We start from the raw sequence: 19075 nt of genomic DNA, 5'->3' as shown, positions 1-19075 counted from the left end.
GCCAAACAAAAAAAACTTTAACTCTGCAGTGATAACTACATATGCTATACACATGGACACTATCATAAATGCAAGGTAAACAGGCTTATTTTGTGATTGTGACAAAGTCTCTGTCCTACCAAACACACACACACACACATACAAATAAAATAAGAAAATATTCTTACATGCAATTTGACAAGTCAGTTTTTTAAACAAGAACCATTTTTATTAAATTATCACTTATGACATAGGCAGTCATACATTTATATGAATGAAAACAGACCATTTTGACATATTTTTAGCTGCAAACTTTATACATCACTTATGATCTGTCCAGTCATTCTCAGTCAAACATTACATAGCTCATTCAAATCCTGCCTTCTTTTAGACCTCATTCCTCCTCCAGAATGTTATTCTGCATATTTTTCCCCACAGTTCCATTTTTAATATGTAACTTACTCCTACCCTTTTCCAAAGATTCCAATTCCAGTTGTTTTATCTCTGTTACTATATTCACTACTTCTAATACAGTTGGTTTAGGCTTTGATTTCCATTTTCTAGTAATTGCCTTTTTGGCAGCCACCACAATTAGACTCAGCAAAGCCTTATTATGTCTATGCAATTTTGAGTCTGTATCATAGCTCAAAAACATAATTTGCTTAGTTATACCAATTTTCTGCCCCGGTATTTCTGATAGAGGGGTCTGCAGAGAACTTGTAAACTCTGCCAACTCATTACACTCCCAAAAAATATGTTTCCAACTATCTCTTTCTTCTCCAGCATACCTCCAACATTTGCTATCTAACTGAGGAAAAATTCCTTGGATTCTACTTGGGGTATAAAAATATCTATGTAAACACTTCCAAGCAAGATGCCAAATCTTCTAGGCTTTGTTGCATATTTGGAAGACGAACATATACCACCAATTGTTTCTTTGTGAATTGCTTATCTAGTCTCTCTCTTGTCAGTCCTTTTTAAACTGCTCTGATTGATTCTTATAGTTATTATGCAATATTTAATATGCTGTACTAATTATCCATTTTTAACAGCAGCTTCTGTTCTAGATTCTACCAAAAACTCTATGAGTGCTAGTCTTTCACTTAGGATCACCCTATTTCTTTCTCTTTGCCTATATTCTGATATTAATCCTTGATAGGGAAGGCAATCTCTAGTCTGCAGTCCAAATAATTGGCCTCTTCCCGTTCTTTTACTATTCCCTCTCCAATTATTTGCTCCCAATACCTTAGTTCCTTTGTCAATTTTGTTTTCCAGTAATGTCTAACCCCCTCCTGCCTATTGTATGTAACCCTGATTGGAGTCATCCCTATCGATAGAATCTCCTTTCTCCTTTCCTGTGTTGGCTTAGTTCTTAGTATACTTTCTGCTATTTAATGAATATAGACAAGTCAGCTTTTTGATCAAAAGAGAAGTTCAGCTTCAGAGTTGACCACCTGAACTGTTATCGTGCGCATGCGCGCACGTGTGTGTGTGTGTCTGTCTGTTTGTGTGTGTGTGTGTGTGTGTGTGTGTGTGTGTGTGTGTGTGTGTGTGTGTGTGTGTGTGTGTGTGTGATTACACTGTTTCTCTTACTTTATTATTCATATAATTTATTTATATTGTTTGTTAACCAGGTAGGTGACCTGGTCCATGGACCTTTTACAGCCATGATTTATGATAGTGGGAAACTGTGAAAAGATGCAACATGCCTGGGGCTGGGATTCCTAGACAGCTTGTGAGTATACTACAGCTGTTTTCAAAGTTAATGGAGATGAGTGGGATGGTACAGTTTAGAGACTCATGTTGCTTACAAGTGTTACAGCATTAGCAACAAAACTGGCTGTGCGTGAAAATGACTCAGAACTGTAGCCGCCATTTCCCGCGTCCTGTGCCATTTCCCAGTCTTATGCCTCCTCTACTTTTTAGCATTAGGTAACCCCAAAAGAAAGAAAAGGTTCTTAAGCTTATTTTCTCCATTATAGGAGAAAAAAACTCTTATTTTCTTTTTAAACCGTAGCAAATTGCTTGCTACAGATTAAACCCTAGACAGAGTGCCAAATGCTTCAGTCCTGACTGCAAATGCAATACCTGCATTTATTTCTGAATACCGTAATATGCTAAAAGTTGAATAGCATCTACAGATCATGCCCCTTAACACTTTGCACCTGAGGTGACTGTCCCCTTTGCCTCACCCTTGCTATACTACAGAAACAATTGTATAAATAGATATTAATGAGGTCATACATGCAGATCAACCTGTAATGATCTGCAAATGTGTTTGAGTAACATAGCACTGGAACCTATAGGTATATACAGTATAAGATGAATACTGTAAGGCAGTGCAGTCCTTTATAGAATGCTGAAAATATCAGAGTTGCAGTTTACCACTGTGATTGTTAGTGCAGCAGCAGTTGCTCAAAAGCATTTATTGGTTGTTGCCACTTCTGACAAATTTGACTCTGTGGTACATTGCACCTGCCAATGAGAACAGAAAAGATTTTTGTCAGTGCTGTACTTTCATAACCTCACAGAGCAACAGATGGTTGATTATTTCAGAGCAGTCTCTGGTATTCTAAGGTCCATGGTTAACTTGTATCAAATAAATGTTGAATCTAGTGGAATGTATAGGCTGTTTATCTCTGAGGAGGCCAAACTGCATGTAGTTGTTAACATCTTAGCCACTGGGATCTTTCAGCAATCATCACGGTCAACTTTAGGTGTACTGCAGGTGTTTGCCTCCTGAATGCTTAATATTTTCCTTGATGTTATAGTTATGCATGTGGATGACAATATATGGTACCCCAGGACTGCAGAGGAGATCACCACCACTGTGCAAAGCTTCTACAACATTGCCGGTTTTCCTCAAGTACTGGGTGATATAGGTTGCACATATGTTGCTATAAAGGCCCACCTGGCTAACAGTCACAGAGGTAAGTGAACCAGAACGGTTTCCATTTCACGAACTGACAGGCAATATGCATTGCAGAAGACACTGTCACAAATATATCTGTGTGGCACCCTGGCAGCTCGCAGAATGTTCCCTTGTCTGACCTGCTTGAATGGTTAGAATGAGCTGATTCTTTCAAGAGGCATCTGGTTAATAAATGTATGCTACTGTCTTCAAACCCTAAGGTTATTTAAAAATAAGTTGTGCAGTTAGCTAATCCTCTCCCAAAAATAATTAAATAAATAAAATAAAATAAGCTCTGGTTCCTAACCTCTACCTACCATCCTCAGATTGTTGCAGAAATGACATACAATACTATCCATACAGTGATATCTAGTGTTACTGAGTGTGTGTTTAGTCTTCTGAAGTGAGATTTTCACTACCTCAGTACATATGGATATATCAGGCCTTGCAGCTGTGATAATTGATTCTGAGTGCTGCTGTGTATGAAGGAGTCAGATGCTGCTAATTTGCTCCCCCAGCAATCGGTATGCTCACAGTAAGGCAGTGTGCATGTTCAAGGCAACTGCAGAGGCACACACATAGGGAACACATCTGAGACTGTCATCCTTGGGTGGTTTGTCACGGTCTTGAGACACTGTGCATTCAGCCTGTGCAGCTGCAGTAGCCTGTATACATGCAGCTGTCCTCTGTGCCTGTGGATGTCAGTATTCCCTGGTGGCTGTATCCCTCCATGACTCATATAATGCCACTATGCCCCTTGACTGCTATACATGCATGTTAACATCATTGTCAGGCACAGTTATTGTGTTGACATCGTATTGTATTTCACCCACCTTTTACCCATCACTGCTGGCATCTTCAAACACATAAGAAATACATCAAGACAGTGAACCTGATGAAAGATACCAATATAGTACACCTGTGAAGTGCCAACAGAGTATGGACAGGCAGTATACATGTTATAGGCAACAACAACACCTGGAACTGGAACTGAAGGTTGAATAACAGCACGACACAGAAACAGCAAACCAGGATCCAGAAAAACACAGATTTATTGTCTTAACACTCTAGCGCCTCGGCCACTGTAAGCCTTCAAGGAGTAAAGTATCAGTAACAGAACACAGTATATATAATCACACAAATCAATCAATAAGACTATTATTCAATTAAATAATAAAATTACTCAATATCTATTAGTTAAATCACATTTTTCCAACAGCATTCTGTATTTAAACCTCTAGGTAATAAAGTGCCAAATTTTAAAATAAAAATAGTTTCATACTTTAAAAGTAATTTACCCACTACTACATCATCAGATTCCAACTTTGCTACCTGCTGTAAAATAGTAGCTTTTAAACTATCACTGCTTCCTTTATGAAATTCACAAAAATGTTGAGCCAAAGGGCTCTCCATTTTTTTATTTCGTATGTCCCTGAGATGTTCTAAAAGCCTAACTTTAAACATTCTTTTAGTTTGCCCAATGTAGAACTTATTACATCCACATGTAATTGCATAAACCACCCTATTAGTCCTACAATGTTATACCCAAGCATACCTTGATAAGGCAGCAAGTTCTCACTGCTTATGAAAGGTGCTTATGATGAGAAATAAGCATATATGGCAAGCCTGTTTCACTTACAGTCAGCACAAGCCTGACTCCTAAGAACCGAGACTGAAAACGTTTTTTCTGACCAACTGTTATTTTAATAATGATTTGCAAGACAGAGTTTCTACTTTTATCAGGGAAATGGATTTTATTCTCTCTCCAGCTTGGCGGATTCTGAAGAAGTGAGAAAGGGGCCCGTTGCACAGATCTCTCACATAAATACACACAAGACAATGAAAGCAACAGGAATGCAACTAGGTTTGGAAATTCCTGCAATGAAGGATGAGTAAGCATACCTCTTCATTGTTTTCACTCCCTGAACCATCAGGTGGAGAGTTTTACCCACCTAGTCCATCCACAATGGGCAGCACCAACAGTTGCTTTCTGAAAAGGATGGGGACAATATTGATAGGTGTAGAGAAAAAAGTATATACATATGTAACTTTGATTTTCAAAATTTTGAATTGTCTGGCACATGTTAGAGTTTGTTCTGACAAATTCTGAAAGTATGAGGAATGTTTTATCTGCAGTTTCTTCTTGTGAGATAAAATCTGCTTTAAATAATTTAGTTTTTTTCTATTGCACAGGTCACACCTCATTTGCAGTGTGCGTGTCTCTGTTGATAAGTCTTCCAGGGCTATAGCCACTTGTACTGTTTTAAGGAGGTTAGCATGGCTGCATTGTCAAAAACCTCCCAGATGATATTAAAAATGAGATTTTAAATTCTCTCCTGGGTAGAGATTTAATGTTTGGCCTGTTTGCTTCAGAGGTGATTAAAAGTGTGGTAAAAGGGACAAGCTGATCCAGGGAATCACTAAGATTTCTCAGTCCTCCTTTTCCAGATTGTCCAAGGGATTCAGTTTTGTCAAAAACAGATTAAACAGACTCAACAAATTAAAATAAACAGAAATTTATTTTGTTCTGAAGTTCATGTAAAATGCAGCCTGGGATGTTGTCCGGTCCCATGGATGCTGTGTTTTTGGCTTTAGAGAGAGTGCAGCTTTTACCTGCATAGTTGTGATTGCAGGGTCTCTGCATTCCTTTCTGTATAGCTATGGGCCCTTTAGGGGGTGAGAGGGGGTAAAGTTAGCACTGAACCTATCTGCCAGGATGTTGGCAATATCAGTTGGTTCTGTAATTTTTGTGCCATTGTGCTGTAAGTCAGAGCAGATCGGGGTGTTGCCATTGAAATTCTTGAATGCTTTGTGGCTGTCCCTAGAATCAGTGGCGATTTTGTTTTCATAGCTAGCTTGAAGAATCTTATAAGGGATTTCAGCTTCTTACTGAGGCTGTCCAGGGAGCTCCTCCACTCATGGGATTTTACTCTCTTTTGCAACAGTTTTTTCCTTCTGTTGTAGAGTTTGTTTATGACAGGGGACCACCAGATTGGCTTCCTTTTTTTGGAGGATAGTGTCTTGGTTCTGTTTGGGATAGCATGATCCATGCACTTGTGTAAGTGCTTATAGAGTGCATTTGTATAAGATTTAGCAGTCGTAACTGTATTGTCCATCTGCATGGGTGTCATGAAGTTCACCACTTCTGTCTTAAGAAGCATGAAGTTAGCTTTGGAGAAATTTTTTACCATGGTTTCCTTAATGGGGGGTGGGGCTGGATGTGGATATCTAGGGTGATTAGCTTATGGTTGGATCTGACCAACGAGGAGTTGACTTCAGGTGTGGAACACCAGTCACTCATGTTGGTAATGACTAGGTCTAGGATATTGTTGCCCCTGGTGGGGATGTGGATAAGTAGATCCAGGGCATTGGAATTTAAGACTTCGAGAAAGCGTTGAGTGAAGGAGTTAGTACATGAGTAGTTTTCCCAGTTAATGGTGGGGTAGTTGAAATCGCCCATTATTAGGGTATTTGGTTGAACCCTACTATTTTCCAGTATATCAAGAAAAGAGGACTGGGAATCTTGGGGCGTGGTGGTGGATCTGTAACAAGCTACAATTTGGATTGCAGTTTTGCTCAGAGTTAGTTGGACTTGGATAACCTCAGATGCATTATTCTGAGCAACTAGCCTGCAGGTGTGGATATCCTTAATGAATATGAACACACCTCTGCCTTTGGTGTACCGGTCCAGGTTAGATGGCCGAAAAGTGTGGTATGAGTTATAGCCTGTTAATGCAGGGGTGCTGTCTGGAGCCCTGAACCAGGTCTCAGTCACTGCACAGATATCGATGTTCTCCATTTTAAGGAGTGCCTCGAGGAAGTGCATTTTGAGAATTAGACTTCTAGCATTGAGTAGCATTATCCTCAGTTTTTGCTTGCCTGTTCCTGTTACGGAGATGAATTTGTCATTTGAATCTTGCCTAAAAAAGGCACTATAGGGGCAGCAAGAGCCTTAGCCAGTATCTGGAATCCCAGTGGTGACAGGCAAAGCATCATGGTCTGTCGACCATGTTGTCCCAGGCAAACAGATACTGGATCCCCTTAGAATGACACCAGAAACTTAGCCAATTATTGAAGTCAATCATTTTGTCCTTGTACTGCGGTATCCTTCTGGGCGATGGCAGGATGCTACTCAGGGCTAGGGTCATCCCTGCCTGGGCTACAAGATCTTCCATGTTTCTTTTCATGTAGTCCAGTGAGGTACATCTTAGGTCATTCACACCAACATGGACAATGACAGAGTCATATTTGTACTTGTTGTTGAGTGACCTGAGTGCGTGGGTTATGTGGCAGATCCTGGCACCCGACAGGCATCTGACAGTAACCTTCTCCTTGTTTAACCTTGTGAGTGGGACATCAGTCTACCTGACTATAGAGTCACCTATGACTAGCGTGTTGGGTACTTTGTTTTGCCTTATGGGCTGTGGTTGAGTGGCACACTGAGTCTGTGGGCTATGTGTCATTTGGGTTGTGTTGGGGGGTGGAGACTGCTTGCGTTTCTGCTTTGGAGGTCTCTGTCTCTTGAGCATTATTGAAAGGCTCCACGAATGTTTTTGTGTTTCTATGTGTGGATTTCAGTGGTGTAGGTTTAATGGGACTATGTGATGAGTGTAGTGTGGTGCAAGTGTTTACCTTCGCCTCTTGACTGTCAAGTTCAGTCTTGGTTGGAGAGAGCTTTACCTCCAGTTTGGCTAGATAAGTGTATCTCTCAAAGGTTGTAGTGTTGGGTGGTAGGAGGAGAGGGTTGTCTGTGTACATGAAGCAATTGTTACATTGCCCTAAGATGCCCAGATTCATCAAATAGACAGGAGAGAACATTGGGAGCTGACCCTTGGATATGCCTGAATAAAAACTATTTTCCTCTAGACAAATGAGGAAAGTGAGCAGGCTTCCCTCCAACACAGAAAGGCTTGGGGGCCTCAAGAGCTTACAAACAGTCCTGGATACAGCAAATCTGTATCTGGACTAGACTAGTTACAGGAAAGGGGGAAAACAAGTGCAAATGTGGGCTTTTCAATCAGAAAGTTGAGATGGAAAAACTGCCCAAACGGCCAATAACTAAAACTTCTGGGCCAGGACCACTCATTCAATAATAATTTGCAGTGCCAGTATTTCAGCCCAGTTGATTCTTCATGCCTTGGGTTCGATGTCAGCCACCATAATTTTAGTTCCTCTAGCAAGGTTTCATATGAGGTCTCTTCAATGGATGTTAGCAACACAGTGGTCAATTTTTTATCAGCGCATGTCAGCACAAGTAAGAATCATTCAGGCATGCAAGAGATACCTTCGGTGGTGGGATCATTCAGTTCAAGTTCTACAAGGCTATCCTTTCATTCTCCCTCAACCCGAGGCCATAGTGACCATGGACTCTTCCCAGATTGGGTGGGGGGGGTATGTCCTGGAGAATACAGTCCAAAGCACTTGTTCCCCTGAAGATGACAACATGCATATAAATACCCTAGAGATGAGAGCAGTGTTTTAGTATTGCAGGCCGTCCAGGATGTTCTCCCTTCAGGGACAGTTGCAATTTAAATGGACAATATGTAAGCAGTATGGTACATCAACAAACAAGGAGGGACTGGATCATATTCCTTGTGTCGAGAAGCACTCAGATGGATGGATGATTTTATCCAACTGTTTTCTCATAGTAATGCACATTCTGGAGAAATACATTGTGATAGCAGACAAATTGAGCAGGTCCATTCTTTTATCTCATGAATGGTCTCTCAACAGGAAAGTGGTAGCAATTATTTTCTGCCAATGGGCCAGCCTTGCTGCTGTCTTTTTGCATCTTCCCTAAACAACAAATGCAGCAGCTACTTTGCCCTAATCTAGTTCACTGTTGGCCTCCCCAGTCTACTTTATGCTTACCCACCAATCCCTCTAATCCCAAAATTACTGCAGAAAGCCACCAGGTTGAAGAGCAAAGTCATCCTCCTTGCACCTTACTGACCTAGTCAGATTTGGTTCCCCTTCCTGTGGCCTCATTTTGTTTGCCAACCTTGGATTCTGGCTCCGATTCCAGATCTCCTGTCCCATCCGACAGACATGGTTCATCTGGATATCTCAAACCATAAAAAAAAAATAGCAAGGCCACAACACAGCAATATTCAAAGAAACACCAAATGAAGAAGCAGTCAAAAGGTGAGATGAAAGAGAAAATTCCTTTAATCCATTTAATACATCCGTCCTGGTACCTCGGCAATTCACCTTCAGTGGAACAAATAACCAAGTGAACACATTCTCTTTTTATATACTCATCAATTGATCCATTAATTATTTCATTATGTCATTAACCCTGTTAATACTTACACTTCAAATACCCTTCAAATACAATCAACAGAACACTTTATATAAAGCAATACATGTTCTTTACATACTCTTATAAACTACTTAGAACTGAACTGTATGAAAGACTGTACAAAATTATGCTAAATACATCTTCATTTAAATTTAAATTTCAGTATTTAACACATTATAATAACATTAATTTCACTAAATATTAAATTATGCTTAACAATAAATAAATAAATAAACACATAAAGCATTTAAATGCATACAAATATAAATATAAATACATTCAAATTTCATTATGACTCAAAATATTTCACCAATACTGTATTTTATAGTGTAAACCCACTCTCTAAATTCATTCCTCTAGGATATAAAGTGTGATACCCTAAGATCATTCTATATTCTAACCTGCTTAATGCAGTTTTAAAATTTCCTGCACAAAAATGGGGTCTTGCCAATACACTAAATGAAAAACCCTCTATATTACCATTGTGTATATTAATGAAATGAGAGGCTACTGGACTTTCCATGTTTCCCCTCCTAATGTCCCCTAAATGCTCTAAAATACGCACTTTAACCTTCCTGGTGGTCTGTCCGATATACCATAAAGGCGTGATGCAATCACAGCCCAAAATATATACCACCCCAGATGACAAACAATCAAACTTCTCAAATGCTAAATATCTCTTACCATTTATTTTCATCCCATGCATGTTTTTTGCCCTGTCACAAACCAAACACCGGCCACAACAATACATGCCAACATTCACATCAATAAAATGTTCCAGTTTTCTGTTCAACAATTCTTTTAAATTACAGTGCCTACTGTATGAAAATGTGATGTGCCTAGGAAATAGATGACCAACATTTAGGTCATCACACACAACATACCACAATTCTTTAAGAATTTTTTCAACCACAGTTGAAAAATCAGAAAATCTGGACACAAAAAATATATTTTCTTGTGCAGATGCGACCAACGAATGACAACGGTCACTATAATACACACCCCTTCCTGAAGTTTTAATTCCACATAACTTGTTCTTAATACCTAAAAGTGCAGTACTTTCATACCCTCTAGATGTAAGTCTAGTAAAGATTTCATCACAAGCTACTTCCCATAAGTCTGGGTCCGAGGTATTTCTTAAAATTCTCTTAAATTCCCCTTCAGGTAATGCCTTAATCAAATGGGGTGGAGGCATATTGCTCGCATGCAAAAAGTTGTTCACCGCTGTTGGTTTCCTAAAAGGTTTATGTTGTATCAAATTATCCTTCCCTACATAGAATTCTACATCCAAAAATGATATATTGCACAAAGAACTTTGTGCAATAAATCTTAACCCATGTGTGCTGTCATTCAGATGTTTCATGAATTGCTCAAACAAGGACACCTCACCCCTACAAACAAAAATAAGATCATCAATGTAACGTCTATAAATGACAACATTATTCACAAAAAAATTACTTTGAAACATGAATTCTTTTTCAAATTCACCCATGTATATTACTGCATATGTGGGTGCAAAAGCTGCACCCATAGCAGTCCCCTTAACTTGTAGAAAAAAATCTTTCTTCCACATGAAATAATTATGTGTCAAACTAAACTCCAGTAAACATAACAAAAACATAGTACGTGGTCCTTCACCCATCATCTTCTGCATAGCCTCTAAACCCCATCTCTTATTGATGTTAGTATATAAGGATGAAACATCAACTGTCACCCAGTAATAGTCCTCTTTCCACTCTACCCCACACAATGCTTGACATACATCTTGAGTATTTCTTACACGGGAACAAACTTTAGGGAGATACTTTTTAAAATGAAAATCCAAAAATGTATTCACTCTTTCTACATAAGAGCCTATGCCAGAAATGATGGGCCTTCCTGGCGGATTCATCATACTTTTGTGAATTTTAGGAATAATGTAACTGTATGGATGACGAGGTTCCTTGACTGTTAACTTTTTAATGTCCTTACTTGTAAAAAAACCTAACCTTTCTCCTTTTTCTAATAGTTCATTAAGCTCTTCAGAATAACGTTTCAAAGGGTTGTTATTCAACTTAACATATGTGTCCTCTCCCAACAAAGTGTTAACAATACATTCATATTTATCAGTATCCATCGCTACCCAATTAACCCCTTTGTCAGCTGGTTTGATAGTTATCTTATCTAATTTTGTTCTCAACTCTTTTAAAGCCACCCATTCACATTTGTTTAAATTAAATGACTTATTTTGTCTACAGAACTCTTTGTGTGCTTTTTCAATGCTAGAATATGCAACATGTTCAAATGCATTTATAGCCAGCGAACATTTAGGAGGAATAAAGGTGCTATCACCTGAAAAACAAGGGACATCAATGAGCCCATAACCCCCCCCCAAAACTTTCATCCACACAAGGGTTAACATCTTCAGAAAAATCAGACTCATCATTTTTATCTTCACATCCATCTAACACCAAATCATCATAATCATATATACTCAAATTCAATAACTCATCATCTGGTGAAATATTACTTTCAGTTTGAAAATAATTCTGACGTTCAGAAAAAAATACCTTTAAATTCAATTTGCGGACAAATTTTTTAACATCCACTTATACGTCCGCAAGCAAAGGTAACTTAGTAGGTATAAGGTTCATCTCACCTTTTGACTGCTTCTTCATTTGGTGTTTTTTGGATATCTCAAACCTCAAGCTAACAGCATGGTTTCTTCAATTCCATTAATAGCCAGACCACCGATGGTGTCTTCCTCTGTTGGTCATATTCTTTTATCTTCCCTTAAACCTTCAGCAAGAAAGCTTTATACAAATAAATGGAAAAGGTTTGTTTAATGGGCACAACAAAAACATATTGACCCCTTTTCCGCTCCAATACATAACATACTTGAATTTTTAGCTTTGATCTTTAATGAATGGACAAGCTCCTCTACAACTAAGGTTTGATTAGCAGAAATATCTAATTTTCATATTGGATTTGAAATTTCATCTGTGGCCACTTCTAAACATTGTAAAGCGTTCTTGAGAGGTACTCTCCTATTGAGACCTTGGTGTAAAGACCCCACTTCACTATGGGATCCAAACTTGGTACTTCAGGCCTTAACTCATTCCCACCTTTGAATCAGCAGGAAATGTGACCTTAATTTTCTGATGTGGAAACTGTCTTTCTAGCATCCATTATATTAGCTATAAGAATTTCAGAACTACAAGCCTTGTTATTGAAGCCTCCCTACTTGATTTTTCATAAGGATAGAGTTACATTACAAACCAGTGTGCCCTTCCTTCCCAAGGTGATGTCAGAATCCAATATCAATCAGTCCATTAATTTGGCAGTATTCTTTACTAAATTCATAGTTCATGGTTCATGGATTAGTACTAGGCTAACTGCCCTTGCGAGCCATTTTAAGCCTAGCCAATGATCCCTTGTGAGACTCAAACCCTGGACCTTGTGTTTGTAAGGCAAACACCCTAACCATTAGGCCACCCTCCCAACCCCAATTTGCAAACAAAGGTGATTATATGTTGCATTTACTGAATGTTCACAGTCAATTACATTTTTATTTAAATAGGACAAAAGATATCAGAAAGTCAGACCAGTTGTTTGTCTCTTTTGCGGACATTAAATTAGGAAACACAGTGCCAAAATTAACTCTAGCCAGATGGATGACAAATTGTATTTCTTTTATCTATAACAAACTGAGTCTAAACTTACCAAGACCTATCCCATTCAACTAGTTCCATTGTACTTTCTTCAGTCTTTCTATCCAGAGCTTCCATAGATGACATGTATGCAGATCTATCCTTGGCGAATCCTCATACCTTTATCACTCATTACTAATTAGATCAGGTCTCAACAGGCAGAGCAGCTTTTGGCTTAACTGTGCTCAGGAATATCTTTTCTTAGAGTCCACTCAGGGTTCTAGGTAGCTGGGGACTGTGTCCCAACAGTTGAGGATAGAATGAAAATTGACAACATCAGATAAAAAAGATATGTGCTTACCATAACTTTCCATCTGTGTTGTCCATCTTCATACTTCCTCAACTTCCCACCCACCACCCCATCCCGTGTTTCAACAAACTTCTGGAAGAACTCGATATTGTAAGGGCACCACTGTCCTTTATGACTGAGCTCCAGATATAGTTCCCTCTGTAGGACATATTCATTTTTATGTATCTTTATATATCCATATCATTAGATACCGCTTCAGGTAAAATCAGCAAACAAGAGTATGTTAGGGATTGGTGCATTATGGGTAAGGGAGAAGCTCAAGAGCTTTGTGGTTACCACAAGCTTTAGTAATGGCCAACTTGGTTATAAAGATCAGATCTGAACCCAACAGCTGTGGAAGAATGAAAACAGACAACACAGATGGAACATTATGGTAAGTACATAACTTCTTTTTCTCTGCATTACCCTTTGGACTACCCACTGAAAAAGAGTGTTCACAAAGTGTCTAGCTCCAGTTACATCTCATTGCAGGCTGCAGAATATCCATGTTTCCATATTTAGATGACTTGGTTATATTCGCAGAGTCTTTTTCAAGGTGTCAGGGATCTCTCTCTCTCTCTTGGGTAAGAGATCTCTTACACAAGCTGGGATACCAAAAGAACATTCAAAAGCCTTTCTTGCCTCCCTCACACATGACTGTATTCCTGGGATGTCAGTTACACACTTTTTCTTCCACAGGAAAAATAGATCTATGTTTAGATCTATTTCTAAGGTTTTCCACTCAGACATCAGTTACTGTGAGGGAATACCTCAGGATTTTGGGTCTCATGGTGTCTATGCTTCTCATGATATCCCTGGCAAAACTCCACATGAGAAAGATACTGTGGTATTTGAAATCGGTCTGTCCCAGTATCAATACCCTTTATCCTTTCAAATCCCAGTGCTGGGATTTGTCAGAAAAGAGACCTTTTGGTGGTGAGAAGAGGTATCCTGTTCCAAAGCAGGCAGCCACCACAGACACTTTGGACTTGGCTTGGGGAACAATTTCAGGAAGGATAAAAGTTCAAGGAGTGTAGGATACCAAGGACAGATATAATCACATAAATATCTATGAGATGCTTGCCCTGATCAAGGCACTCAACTCTCTGACCCATCTTTGGTTCCTGGGAACCCTTCAAGTAATTTAAGGCAACACCACACTCATGTGGCACATCATAAAGCAAGGGAGAAACCAGGTCATAACCCCTTTGCAGACTAGTAATGTTAGCTTGGAATATTGTTTCACAGCACGGCTTCACTCTAAAGGCATCCCACATTCCATCTGAGCAAAAGTGTGTGTCAGATTAGCTGAGCAGGACCAGGGCAGACCCTCATGAATGGACACTAGATGAGGGGGTCTTCCAAGATTTGATCCATCTGTGGGGAGTTCCTCAAGTAGACCTTTTTGCTTCCTATTTGAACAATCAACTGGCAATATTCTGCTCCCGGATTCTATGTAAGAAGGCCTTGAAGACAGATGCCGTTCCTTTTTTCTTTTCTTTTCATTTCTTTAGACAGGAATATTCCTGTATGCTTTTCCACCCTTTCTGCTAATATCCAGGGTACTAATGAAGATTCAGAAGGAACCTCTCAAGATCATTGTTGTGACTCCCTTCTGGCCTAGGCAACTGTGGTTCACCCTTCTTTCAGAAATGTCCAGGGGCAGTTACCACAAGCTTCCTCACAGACTGGATAATCTCACACAAGAATAGGAGTATTTGACATACCCACACATCAATCAACTTCAATTAACTTCCTGGATGATAGAGTCTTAATTCTTTTTAGGAACCTGTTTATTGAGGATGGGCAGCAGGTACTAATGGAGATATGAAAGCCTGCTACCAGCAAATCATACATTAGCAATTTGATTTTTTAGTTGGTGCCAATGGCATAATCAGCATCCATTCAGAGCTAGTTGTTCTCTGGTATTACAAAATTTGTGTGAGTTACTATCCTATGGCCTATGCTATTCTTCTATCAAGGTTAATTTATTGGCTATTTCAGCACATCTGCCCATGGATCCTCCTCTTTTAATGCAGTCTTATGTCAAAATGTTCTTGAAAGGGGGTTGCACAAGAGGCCACCAAGAAAACTGGTGGTCTCTACTTGAGATCTTAATTTTGTGTTAAGGAACCTAACAATTGTTCCATTTGAACCAACTAATCTGCCTGACACGAGGTTCTTAACACAGTAAACAGTTTTACTGATTGCTCTGGCCTCTGCACGAAGGGTATCTGAGTTGCAAGCTATTATGGTGAGTCGGCTGTACCTCATTTTCCATAGGGATAGGGCTGCTTTGAGAACTAATACTTCCTTTATGCCTAAAGTGGTATCCAAGATTACTTTAAGCCAAACTATCCAGCTCCCCATTTTCTTTACTAAACCTAAAAATGAGAGAGAATGGATACTCCTTACCTTGTATGTGCACAGAAAACAAAGGTTCTATCTTGACAGAAACAAATCTTTCAGATCTTCAGATTAACTGTTTATTTTTTGTGAAGGTAAGAAGAAGGGACAACCTGTGTCAAGGCAGATTTATTTCCAAATGGTTGCCTATGGGTATTTCAGGCAGGGTCAAAACCCACATTACCTGGATCTTGGCTTCATCTATAGATTTTTGAGAAGGGTTGGATTCTAAAAATATTCTACAAGCTGCAACTTGGTCCTCTGTAAATACTTTTACAAAGCACTGTAAGCTTGATTCCTTTCCTAGGTCCAGATCAAGCTTTGCTAGGACCATTCTACAGGGATTCCTAGACCCTTCTCCCTCTACCTCCCAAATATTTTTAGCTACTGTAATCTACCCATATGGCTAAGACTACTACAGCAGTGATCATTGTGATGAACATAATGCAGTTGTGTAAGCTGAATTTATTATAGTTCAAATGTTCACTGCTGAAGTAGCCACTCCCTCCATCCCCCCTTGTTTTTTGGTGTGTTTTTTTTTTTTTATGCCAGGGTGCGGACATTTACTTTTTGTTGTTCCTAACATAGTCCTTTCAGGATTCAGCCTCCCTCTCTCTGCTGGCAGAAAAACTCTGACGTTCTTCGTGCCCAGACTTGTCTTTTAGTCAGCTTAGCATGAGATGCTTGATGGTTTGGGCACCTGGAAAGTGCCCTGAAGCTTTGGAAGCTGGTTGGCTGTTATATTCCTGGCAGGATATAACCCATATAGCTAAGGCTACTGTAGCAGTGTGATCATTCAGTCATCTACTGTTATGGTAAATTCAACTTACACAACTATACTTTTGTGTATCTGCACCAGCTACCTTTCCTAACTCTCTTTCCTTACCCAACCTACCCTTATATATCTTACTCATTGGCTCATATCTCTTAATATGAGAAAGGAGCATCTTCAACCCCAAAATAAATATTTGGCATGCCTTCCTTAGCCTTGCAATGTTTTACTGATTCTTCGTGTGTGTTTCTCTCTGCTTGGTCTTCTCCCATGTCCTTCTCTCTTATATTCTGCTTTCCACTATGTTATGCTGCCAAACACATGCATTACTGTATAATAGCCTGTACTGCATATTATTATTATACAGCACTCAGCTGCAAACACTGCTATTTCTGTTATGTCTTGTGAATGTCACATTCACTATCTTAGTCGTTATATCACACATGGAGGTCCAGAGCACCTCAGTACTGGAGCACTATTATATCTGGTCTCACTTCTCTGCTCAGAAAAACAACATAACAGCATCATGGTTTCTCCCTTAAAACTATTCATTTTTAATTTATTTAGAATGAAAACTCAATCAGCAGTGCTATCAGTAAACCCATAGTAATAATAATAAGTAGCTCTCTGGCTTGATCCAAAACAGAGCTTCTAGGTGCTAGATCTGCATGGATTTGTAGCAGTTCATTATGAATCCCATGTATATTTATTTACATTATTTGTATCAAATAAAGTGGAAAAAGATTCAGTAAAGTAATTATAATGTGATAACAAGTATGGCATTTTAGTGCAGACAAGTTCATAGTTTCATAGGATCACAGGTTCATAGGAGATTACTAGGCTAATGGCTCAAGAGTCCATATAAACCTAGCCAATTTTACCCAGATTTTACACAATTTTCTATCCCTAGGGAAAATATACCAAGGGTCAGCAAGCAGGGTTTTGACAAGTTTTAAAGACTACCTATGTCCTTAAGGGACATGGGCACCACCACAGGAATGAATTTGCAAATTCCCATCCATTGGTCCAGATTGCGCTTGAAGATGCTCTGGGATGGGTTATCTTCACATGAATAGGAAGCCTATTCCAGAGGAAAAGCAATCTCTGGAACATGTATCTGTCTCTACAGCATGATCTGTTCATGTCAGGGATCAGGTTTAGATTTCTGGATTGGGTATCAATAGTCCAGTTAGTTTTGCAAATATGCAACATTTCCATCGAGGCTGTCTTGCAGCTCAGGCACAGATCTCTCTTAAGTTATCAGTAGGAAAATAAATACAGTGATAGAGATTTTAATCAGTTCATATATGACATGTTGGTTATACTCTGTATTTTTTTGGTGAGAGACCTCTGAGGATGCTCCAGCTGTTGCAGGTGCCTGGTGAGGTACCTGCCAAAGGATGCATTGTATTTGATTACTGATCTAATGAGGGTTGAGTACAGTGGTACTATGACATTCCTAGATCTGGATACCATGTCCTTATTTATGAGCTGAGCCACATCGAAGGATTTCCTCACCACCATGGACACATGATGGTCAAAGTTCAGATTATTATCTATCTGAGTACCTTGATCTCTCACCTCTAGGTTTGTTCTTGGAGGAGGGGGGTGCTATCAATGTTGTTATTTGCAGGGATATTTTTTTTTCCCAAAGGGTATTATTATGCACTTCTTTGCAGTTAATTTGAGGCCATGGGTCTGTTATCAGTCTGCTTAAGATCTTTTTGTAGGATATCAACATCATTTGGAGAATCAGAGATTGCCCCAATATAGCAATAAACTTTTAAATTATTTACAGGAAAGTCTGCATAGCTATGATTTCCATTCACCCTAGAAGCAGGAAAATACTATAACGTGATTACAGTCATGAACATTAAGAGTGGAAGTTGTTTGCAATTACACTTTTAATCTTGTAGGAGTTTAAGGAACTTTTATTTGAATGTATGTGTTTGTTTTGTTCACTTCTTACAGAATGTGGATGTGTTTTCCCTGAAGGCGGAGAAATTTTAGAGAGTGCACATGCTTCAGTGGTCAGAACTAATTTCATACATGTGTCATACTTTACGATCAAGTGTTTTATGAGCGTCCTTAAACATTTTACTTAATAATGTTTGTTTTTAGTTACAAAGTCATGGCTGGGTCTTTTTATCAAAAATAATATGGAATGTGCTGCATCTCCAATAGAAGCAGTCTGGAAATTACATTGCTCTGATGCAGAGATGTTCTATAAGATAATCTGACTTTTCAGCATAAGTAACTTTTACTTTGTTTTTTTGCCTTATCAGGATTCACAGACAAGTGCTGCACAGTTGAAAAGCAAGCATTTTTGAATAGGCTGCGGTGCAAAAATCCACACAGCTAACCAGACATGTACTAGACATTGAATAATGCTGGCATTCCATGCAAAGGGTGGTGTAGTGATAATAGGATAAATAGCAGTGGGTTGCTGTATGGTAGCAGCAGCAGCATTATAATAGTACCTATGGCTGACATAATGGACGTCACAAATAAGGCACAGAGGAGAGCTGAGCTCACATGCACAATGTACCACCATGTATGGATTTTATATATATATATATATATATATATATATATATATATATATATATATATATGGGTGTAGATATAGATAGATATAGATAGAGATATTGGTATATATTGATATATACAGATATATACATGGATATAGATATAGATTTTTGTTTGTTTGTTTACTTGTTCTGAGGGT

Source organism: Protopterus annectens, chromosome 1.part2 (assembly GCF_019279795.1).
Source record: "Protopterus annectens isolate FY-2018-M chromosome 1.part2, PAN1.0, whole genome shotgun sequence".
NCBI lineage: Eukaryota > Metazoa > Chordata > Ceratodontiformes > Protopteridae > Protopterus > Protopterus annectens.
Note: the sequence above shows the minus strand (reverse complement) of the source record.